The following is a 10,758-nucleotide window of genomic DNA, read 5'->3' as shown; positions in this document are numbered from 1 at the left end:
AGTCAAAACTTCAGGTTTAAGAATAGTTCCTTAACAGAAAACAGAGCACATTCACAATGCTTGATTTACATAATGGTTAAATAGTATGCAAAGGATACAGTTTGATGGTATTTTCCAGCTCAATAAATGAATCCACAGTTTCACTAGCTGCAAAAGTTAAGGCAGTTTTAACAGATCTTAAATTCAACATCTAGAACCACAAACATTATTATGCAGAATGTACAGCTACTGAAACCAATTTACTAGGTTTAGCACACCCAAACGGTAAACAGCTGTCAAACATACCCAAACTGCAGTTCCCATCGAAAAACAACAAGACTAAAATGCTAAATACCCAACTTCGTTTCAACAATTTCAAACTCTGTCAGAACAGGTTTACAATTTACACACAAAAAAAACAAGGTAACAAGGTTTACAATTTACACAAAAAAACAAGGTTTACAATTTACACAAAAAACACGGTAATAAATTTTATTTCATGCGTTAAAATCTCTTAAAGATTCTGGATATAATATCAGGTTAAAATGCTATAAAAAATAATTTGAAAACTAGAATCAACAAGTTCCAAACAAGTAACAGGAGCAGTTTACAATACACTACCTGGGATACGTTAAAAAAAAACCAATGACTGAGCACACTGGTTTTAAGCTTACGAGCTTTTATTACCACCAGATGCAAATAAAATGTGTTTTTATTTATGTTCATATCTCTAGGAACAACCTGCAGATTCATCAGATTTATCAGAACCTGTAATGACAGAAAAAGCAACAAAGGGTTCAATAGCTGTATATAAATGTATATATAAATTTTTTTTAGTAAAAGTCACCAGTTCAATATCAATCTAACCACAGTTAAAACACTGAACATCATCAGCTTTAAATTTGCCACAACTTTAAATTCACTACTTTAAAAATCAATCAACCACTAGAAAATTCAAAATTCTGAAAGCTTTCAATGAAAACTATGGTCATCCACTCTTACTTACTGATTTACAGAAATGAATTTGGCACAATTCATATCACTAATTTATTTCGGAGCTCGAAGTAAACATTAAATACAAATTTCAACTTACGATTCATGGCAAACACTGATAACATACTTCTCCGAAGTCAGTATGGTTAGGATGTATCCAATTTCTCACTTTTTGACCTCTGCCAAAATATGTTTCCACAGTGCAAAAGGTTTGTTTCCACAGTATTCCATTATTACAAGTGTAATTATTACAAACATTAAGTAAAATTCTTCAAGACTGTAAACGGGACTTCCATCTTCCACAAGAAAGTGCTTTACATCACTAAACAGCTAGTGCAATTACTACTAACCTGAAATTAATGTAACCAACTAAAATTTAAATAATATTTCAAATATTCCCAATTAGATTCTTGCCATTCTAAAGCTGGTGAAACTAGACCTGCATTACATCTGTACAGCCCCATATCTAGTGGGTTGTAAAATGCAGTCAGGCAAAATTTACGACTGGTAAACTAGTAAATTACCGACAGCATCTATCACTACTGGCACCTATGAAAATGTTAATGTACCGTAATAAAGTAAGACTACATATTAAGCTATTAAGCTAGTAAATTACAGTCACAACAACCAATTTTCCCCAGTGGTATTGATATAGGAACCAAGTTAAGCTCAAAATCATTGTTAAAACAAGTCATTAAATCCATTTAAACTTAATCCACCTATTAAGCAAATCTCATCCAGTAAAAATTACAAACCTATTTATTAGCATGCATCTGTCAAGGCATGTAGCATAAACTAAATGATTAGTAAATTTGACAGTTTAAAGTTACGTTTACCTATCACAGTTTCCTTTACAGCCAACAGCAAGATTCAACTGTCCAAAATGGGGAACACTACCTACAGCCTCACTCATGGTCGAGGTCAAAAGAAACACTTAAAACCCAACTGCCATCTGGACTAGTATCCTAGCCATATCAAACAATCTGGTTTACAGTTCAAAACTATCCAAGACTGTATAAACTTAGGTTGTGGCCACATTTTCAGACTGGAAGTTTCCATACTTTTTTAATCTGCCCCCACAAAACAGCAAATTCTATAAGTAAAATTAATTTTTAACATATAAACCTTTAGTCTTAAATAACCCACCTCAGCCAACCCAATCATCTTGGCACCTGGACCCAATGGCACTGGGGAGCAGAACAAGTGGAAAGTGCTTCCCTCTACCAGTGATGGTTAACTACCTTGTCTGTAAGTTAGTTAGTTAACTACCATGTCATGTTTTAACAGCCGTTCCAAATAGTGTTCACAAGCTAAGTCCCTAAAGTGTAGAGCAGAGTTTTGTATTTGAGTAGTAGCTATCAGTTAATTCCAATATTTATTGTAAATAAAGAAAATTAGAAATCATAATACGTAGTAATCAACATGAACCAAAGTGTGTCAACACACAACTTATTCCTAGCAGCTAAAGAGCCTATACACTTCAAAATCACATTTTACACGACAGGAATAGTCTGCAGACTATAATTAATGTCCACTGACAACATATGCTATACTCAACCAGTTTAAGGTTTGCTTTAACATTTAAATGGCTCTAACATTTCAAGTCATTAACCTAGCATGCTACTACTCTACACAAAGATCCCTAATGAATCTGGCTATGTGACCCATCAAAGAACTATCTGCCTATTTTCACATTCCTCAAAGTACTGTACATAAAATAAACTTATGAACTTCTTGGTACTAAAACTTAAAAAATAACCAAAGATTATATGAGAAATATTTGACATACAAATTAAATCTAAATAAGCGATCCTGAATATTTAAGGTAATATGTATATGATTGGGCTTAAAACGGGAAGGGCGTTCGTATTGGGTAAAATTACACATGCTAAATTTGCCTCATGAAACAAAATTCCCTACAAAAATCGAATATGACAGTACATTTTCTTAAAACCCAAACATTCCAAGAGCACAATTTCTGAAAACCCAAACTAGTTATGACAATCTAATATTCGACAACTATGTTTATACTATGCTAACCGAGGCAATTAACCCTAGTTAATCTATGCTACTCCAGCTTAAAACATCACAAAGTAATCAGGTCTACCTCAGAGTATTGGCCTAAAACCTTAAACCAAACCTTAAAACGTTCTATAAACTAATAACCTATTAACTAATATACCAGTCCTTATCACCCAAAAGAAGTTTAGTTTTGCACCTGAAAAAAAATACCCCATGACTTGCACAGTAGGCCTAAAAAGGCCTACTATGCAAATCGTGGAGGTACCTCCACCCCCTTATGTGGAGGCACATAAGGTTGGAATCACAGTTGAAATATTCACACAAGATCAACTAAAACAATTCGCTATAACCTAATTCCATATTATAATGCGTACCTCCAAGTCGTAGAGTATTCGGGGCAATGGATCGTAAGAGAAACTCGTAGGCAAGGATTCTACACCCGATGTCGAAACGCATGACCACAAACCCTGCAAGTAATTATAAAATTCAGAAAATCTGGTCTTTAAATTGCATGAATTCTGAAGAGGCAAAACTCCTTTACGTAAATTTCACACTCAAATTAAATCACCAATTTGCTTTGAAATAACGACCTATAAACTTACATATGCCGCTCGCCTTTAGTAGAACCGGGATCCGATCTTCGGACGTTCAAAATCTAAATTGTAGCAAATTTCACACAGTAACCTACGAACCGAAAATGAAACGACCACAACCTTCCTCAGTAATAAATTCAGATTTCTTGAACGTCACTCACCGATCAGGGAAAGTGAACTCGCTCAAGTGATACTTTCCCGCAATGACGCTAAAATACCATTCGCAAATAGTCCACCGTATCTCATGGCCGAAGGGTGAAAAATGCTATTAAAGTCTTATTGATTTGAAAATAACCTACTTTTACGTCGGTTGTTTTTTCATTATAAAGATTAACAATAGTAATAAAAAATATATACTAAATCTTGTCATTTTTGGAAACGCTTAACGAAATGTACGGAAGAATTACAATGCAACCTACAGAGTGAATCACTTATTTAGAATTATGCTTCTACGTTGGTAATGTCATTAATTGGACAGCGTTTGCATATCCCTTTGTAAAACACAGTCATTATTAGCATTTTCTAAATAAATGTTTAATAAAGTATAATTGGTGTGTTCACTGCTGAAACATTTTATTATGTGGAGGCACTTTTAACTAATACTAATCATCTGGCAAGCACCTTTATTGGAAGAGTAACCAAATAATAATAATAATAATAATAATAATAATAATAATAATAATAATAATAATAATAATAATAATAATAATAATAATAATAATAATAATAATAATTATTATTATTATTATTATTATTATTATTATTATTATTATTATTATTATTATTATTATTATTATTATTATTATTATTATGTTTAACGTGCACACACTCATATGGAGCCAGCCAAAAGGAACCTCACCTACCAAGTAAGCCCCTGATCTGGCGAAATGCATCCAATTCAATTTCGTCAAGAAGGGAAGCCAAACGAGCTCTTCAAATTTATAAGCAATATTCCAAAGGAATATTTTAAGTCATCATATGAACTGGTAACTACGATGAGGAACTCCATTAAATGGAGTTCCTCATCGTAGTTACCAGTTCATATGATGCCTTAAACTATCATTTTTGTGCGCAAATGGAGTCAATTTGCGTACCTAGTACAATAATGACTTTGGTGACTGTCGCCTGAGGTTAGCAACCTCATAAAAAAAAGTAGGGCTCATAAACTTCCAGGACGTTTTGAGGATCTGATGTAAATAGCGATGAGTCACACGATCATATCATGAGACTCACTTTGCATAAGGGACACAGCACATAATTCCCCTCCGATCATACTTTTAAAAACCTTCTCCTAGTATCTCTGACTCTATGGCATATAGTCGTTGTCAGGTGTCCTCTCATTTGTGTATTATATGGTGTGAAAAACCGCAGGTTCCTCTTGACACAAGCCTTTCTCACACGGAATCCTTTACCAGTAAGGATTTGAAAAGAACAAACTAATTTCCCATTAACCACACGTCAAACACTATTGCGTTTGTATGCTAATATGGCAATCAAATACAATTCAACTTATAATCACCATGCATTCAACTATGGCATTTCTGTATCCTCCAACAACTTATATATTCTTGGTATATACAGAAGTAGAGACTCGAGAGCCGGGTACTGTCATCTAGTACAATGAGAAAGGGAGGAACTTTCGAAAGCTTACTTTATTGTAATTTGAAGTGGTTAAGTGAATTCCTTCTAGAGTTCTTAGACATTAATTGCTCAGGAATAAAGCCAAGATTCTACTCGGTACTCTAATCACCTTACCTGTGGTTGAGTTAATCCGGGATTGATGGGGCACAGTGCATAATAACCTGTCTCATGGGCCTGTGCTGTCCCATAACCGTAGCTATATAGGTCTGTCAGTCACCCATAATTGTTGGCAACCGGATTTCTTATTGAGCTTTGTCTGGTTTTTCTGCCAGCAAAGCCACTCTCATTGTTTACACTCCGGTAAAGTCACTGGTCAAGGAATTGGAATTTGCTGGTTCCAAAGATTGAGGTCCACCATATTCCTTAAAAGCCAAGATGCGTTTATTCGGCGGCCGGTAACAGTCACAGGAAAAAACGTCACAATATTGGCTAAGAAAAGTCACATTAATTTATGGTGGCCGGTAATAAAAGTCACAGGGAAAAATTCGTAATATTTCTTTTACGATATTTACAGTCTTTTGTTTATGGTTTTGCGGTAATCCCAAACTGGATACTAAACATGTCGCAGAAGTGGATGCATACTGGGTTGGAATTAAAAAAAAAAAAAAAAAAAAAAAAAAAAAGGGCTTATATCGTGGGCTTAAACTAAACACGCCGCAAAGGTGGATACATAAGGGATTAAAACCCATGGGGGTCAATATCAAAGAAAGATTGTGACTTTTTTCTGCGACTTTTTTTTACCCGGATTAGTCAACAGAGCAACTGATAAATTAACAAAAGACGAAGTCAGAGACCTTAAGTGCCTATATAACAGGGAAGCTTTCTTAAACTACCTTGAGCTCTTTTGGTAGTTGGCTAACTTCATTTTCATGGATAGGTTGGCGCGACAAAATCCAAGTTATGCTCAAAGGGATTGAATCAACGTTGCTGAAAATGTTGAAATTGCTGACCTTTCAGATGCTGCAGCCAAGTTCCTGCGTGGTAGCTGACACCAAAATATTGCTCCTTACAAACTGCAAGGAGCCTTGATGTGAAAAGCCGACATACGAACAGTTGGTTTGAAGGAATTATGCTTAGTAATTAGTTACCCATTCATATTACCTCTATTCTGATACATCAAACAGTATATGCCATTTATTATCGGGGCGGCGTTGCAACCCCATGTCTCTCTCTACAGGACTTTAACCCACCACAGTTAAAAGTAAATATCACGATCAGGATCTTAATAGCCATTTTTCATTGAACGATCGTAAATTATTTCTGCCCGGTGTTTTTATCTCGGGACCCTTACTGGTGAGGTGAGGCTGTTAAACGCTTAACCATAGAGACTATATATATATATATATATATATATATATTATATACTATATATATATATATAATATATATATATATATATATACATATATATATATAATGTATATATACATATATATATACATATTTCTGTATGAGTCTTTGTGTGCATACACTGAAATGCAGAGAAAGAAACAAGACTTCAGCAATTAGTTATATTATAGAAATGGGTGAGTGCGTGTCGTTATTCATGTATGAGAGAGAGAGAGAGAGAGAGAGAGAGAGAGAGAGAGAGAGAGAGAGAGGTTTGTGTGTGGGTAGTGGGTCTTGGTATCCGGGCATTACCTCTCTCTGATAACAGAGAAATCTGCTATGGCTCAAAATGTCGCCCTGGTGAGGAAGGGGGGTTGGGGGTAGAGGAGCTGGTTGGACGGGAGGGAGAGAGCGTGAATAAAGAAGAAAGTGAGAGAGAGAGAGGCAGAGGAAGACGGAATTACGAAAAGGTATTTGTTTTTGGAAGTTAAAAAAATACCACATAATATAATGAGGAGCTTATGCATTCCTTCAAGAATAAAAACGCTCGAGGAATGTCGAGTTGCGAAACAACCGAATGATTAAACGGTTGCATCTCTTTCATTCCCTGTCTCATATGTCAAGTCCTCTCTCTCTCTCTCTCTCTCTCTCTCTCTCTCTCTCTCTCAGGACTTCTTTATCCTGTTCCATTCGCCACTCCATCATCGCCACATTTGCCTCAATGAAGCATGAAAGTAACTGGGATTGCTTTCACACAGTCCCTCACTTTGGGCCATTATTCATTTCACCTCATCAATTACCACTTGCTTTTCTCGGAGAGCGACTCAGTTATTCATCTTTACCCATATCAATTTACCCTTAATGTATGTATGTGTGTATGTATGTATGAACTTTTAAACTAAAGAGACTATTTCAGTCGCGCGCCTCAGAGCTTTGAATAAACAAGGCTAAACAAGCTAAAATTAAATTGTTCCTTATATCTAAATATATATAATGTACACACACACACACACATATATACATATATATATATATATATATATATATATATATATATTCATTATTATTTTGGGGCTACTAAGCACGTCAAAACTCTTTAAAAACAAACTTTATTTAGAAAGACCATCACTGCGGAGGATAGTGTACCGTGTTCCCTTAGTATCAAATATTAGTGTAATGGCCATTACTTGGAATTTCGAATATATCAAGTTGGGAACTTCTTAAACCTCGTAGTTCATGAAGTTAATTAGGATTAATTATGAGTATGAATGGAACCGCCAGTGCAATGCTTCACCTTATATGAAGCACAGGCCAGAGAGTTGTCTTATTAAATGTAGGTAAAAGACACCTCAGCAGAGGTGCGTCAAAATCAAACTTGAGCTCAGGTCAGGTTTAATTTTCTTCTCGTTTGATCGTTCCGTTGTTAAGATTTCCGAGTTTGGGCTTGTAGCACATCATATGTACTTTCGTTCTTTCTTTTATTTGCGTTTTACTTTCTTCAAATATTTCCTTTTTTTTTCTTACGTTTACTTCAAAGTTTGGTAGGTTTCCTCTCTATGTCCCTGTGAGTTGAGCGGCAATGGACGGAACATATAACTGCTAATGATGCTTGTACACCATTTAAAAGATTTTCTTCCACCAATGTGTTTACGATCCTCCTGTAAAGGATTTAATAATAAAGTATTTAATAAAACTTCATTAAAACTCATTATTATACACATATTTGATAGATATCTGAATGGCAACGAATTAAATCGTATTGGAAATGGAAACGATGTGACGTGTCACCTGGTAATTTTACCATGAAACTGACATCAGAAATAATAAAGATGCTTTACATGAGGTCTTTATTTCATGTGTTATAATAAGACATAGATGGGTTAAAATTACAGTTATTTTGTTTTTGGAGGGGTGGAGATTGTTCTTTTAGTTTTTGCTCACAACTTGTTCGAACGAGGAACTCCAAAATTCAAATATTTTTAATAAGGCTTTTTTTCAGAAAGACTGGGGCTTACTGGCTTTTTCATGTAGATGACCTCTTCTGCCTCGCTGATGACCTTTTAACATTTAATGTAAGATTGTGACGATGAACCTCCATTTTCATTGTCATCGTTTTCACGATGTCGCAAATGTTAACGATCTGGTTCATAGTTGACCAGCACATTATATTTAAAATTGTGATCATTCCGAAGTCAGTTTGCTGCTTTTCAAAGAAAATTCCACTTCATCAAAAATTTTGGATAGTCATTTTCTTTAATATCAAAGCCTAACAAGCACTGGAATAGAAAATTGAAGTCAATAGTTAAATTAAAGCTATACATTTCCCCCCATAAAATGGCTATCCTGTTTGTTTGTATGGTGTTTTTACGTTGCTTGGAACCAGTGGTTATTCAGCAACGGGACCAACGGCATTACGTGACTTCCGAACCACGTCGAGAGTAAACCTCTATCACCAGAAATACACATCCCTCACACCTCTATGGAATACCCGTGAATCGAACTCGCGGCCACCGAGGTGATAGGCCAAGACCCTACCGATCACGCCACTGAGTCGCTGTAAAATGGCTGTCGAATAAAAACGCAAATATTTAAAATAAACAACGGATAGAGTAGCACCACTCATCATTTTTTAGATATCCCAAGAGTCCTGCGAGAATCAACTCATACTCTGAGACTTAAGGGCAAGCGATACCAAATCTTAGTCTGCAATTCCTTAGAGTATCAATGAATACCTTATTACAACATAACTGGAGGAAAAGTTGGTTTTTATCTTGTTATACAAACAAGAAGGCTAAAAGCACAAGACAGCCAGAGACAGTGGCCCGCTTACCGCACCTGGGAAGACGCTGATTGCTAAATTGAAGGTGATGACTAGAGGTGAGATACGAGAAGAAAAACATTTTGGAAACAAGGAAGAGCTTGTGAGGACTTTGCTGTTTATTATCGAACAGTCGCTGGGGAGGTTTTAGCGTAAATGGGAACTGTTTTCGTAAGCGTTATGTACGGATGTTGAAAAGCTTCGTGACAGATGATAACGATCTGATGTCAAGAGCGTAATGAATTTATGATGCGAATAGAAGGCTTTCGAAAAACAAATCAGGGATATCCCGATACAAGCGAGACTTGTTTGTGTACAGACTAGTAGAGGTTCGAAGACAAGATTGGCTCTTGGTTGTTGAAAGTGTACGTGGACTGTTCTTGGGTGTGTGCGTGTGTGTATCAGTCCTTTTTTCAACAAGATTGCCATCCTCACACCCTTCTTTACTTTTCCTGTGACCCACCACAGTCGATTTATCACCAGGAACATGAGAACCTGTTAAACTTTAATGAAGATCCAACGGATTGGCCTGGAACCGGACAGAGTCGCTTCTCGAGAATATCGCTGGTGGGGCAAAACTTAAACTTACACTATAGTTTAAATAATTTGATATATATATCTACTTACTTTCTATAAATATATAATATATATATATATATATATTATATGTGTGTGTGTGTGTGTGTATACTTACATACTGCATATATATAATATTATATATATTATATATATATATATAATATATATCTTATATATATATATATATATATATATTGTTATACCCTCGGGAGGCTGGTATTAGCTCATTCTACCCACGGGCTAATAAGGCTGATAATACGCTCCAACAAATATAATTTATCTTAAAGTGATGAGGGGAATAAATAAGGTCACCATCTGGCATAAAGAAACAAATTGCCGGAACTGAATGTATATACAACTGAACTGACCCAGGTCAGTGAAAATGGAAAATCTCCTCAATAAAAATGATTCCTTGCACCTAAGAAAGAAAGCTGTTGACCTTCCAGTGTGAATACCTCTTGGTGGGACAAGGGGGCAATAGGAATGAATGACATCACCAAAAGATGCCTATACCCTATTGGCCCAGTTGGAAAGAAGGGGCCAATAAGAAGTGCTTAATTCTATAGGATACAAAGGAAGTGTCCCTTTTAGAAAGCTTGGAAAACAGTAGTTAAGTTGTGGTGGTGATCAGGTGAGGTTGTGTCAGTTCATACATGAAGGGAAGGCCGGTAATTAAACCTAACGGCGACAATTAACATAATAACCATTCGTGCAGAATATAGTCCAAGGCCCTGTAATCTTAACTGAGAATATACTAAGTAATAACTCAAGCCACGAATATTAGTCTCTACCTATTATATTTGC

At 35.6% G+C, this 10,758-nt stretch overlaps 1 long non-coding RNA gene across 1 annotated transcript; it reads right to left on the bottom strand.

The window, feature by feature from the left end:
* Positions 1 to 457: 457 nt before the first annotated feature.
* On the bottom strand, positions 458 to 3,723 carry LOC135217102 (uncharacterized). The gene is made up of 3 exons (XR_010315049.1): positions 3,597 to 3,723; positions 3,369 to 3,461; positions 458 to 747 (listed from the first exon to the last, which is right to left on the bottom strand). It is a non-coding gene; the product is annotated as an uncharacterized LOC135217102 (long non-coding RNA).
* Positions 3,724 to 10,758: the final 7,035 nt, after the last annotated feature.

This window comes from Macrobrachium nipponense, chromosome 7 (genome assembly GCF_015104395.2).
Source record: "Macrobrachium nipponense isolate FS-2020 chromosome 7, ASM1510439v2, whole genome shotgun sequence".
Taxonomy (NCBI): Eukaryota; Metazoa; Arthropoda; class Malacostraca; order Decapoda; family Palaemonidae; genus Macrobrachium; species Macrobrachium nipponense.
Note: the sequence above shows the minus strand (reverse complement) of the source record. Positions and strands in the feature narration are given on the sequence as shown.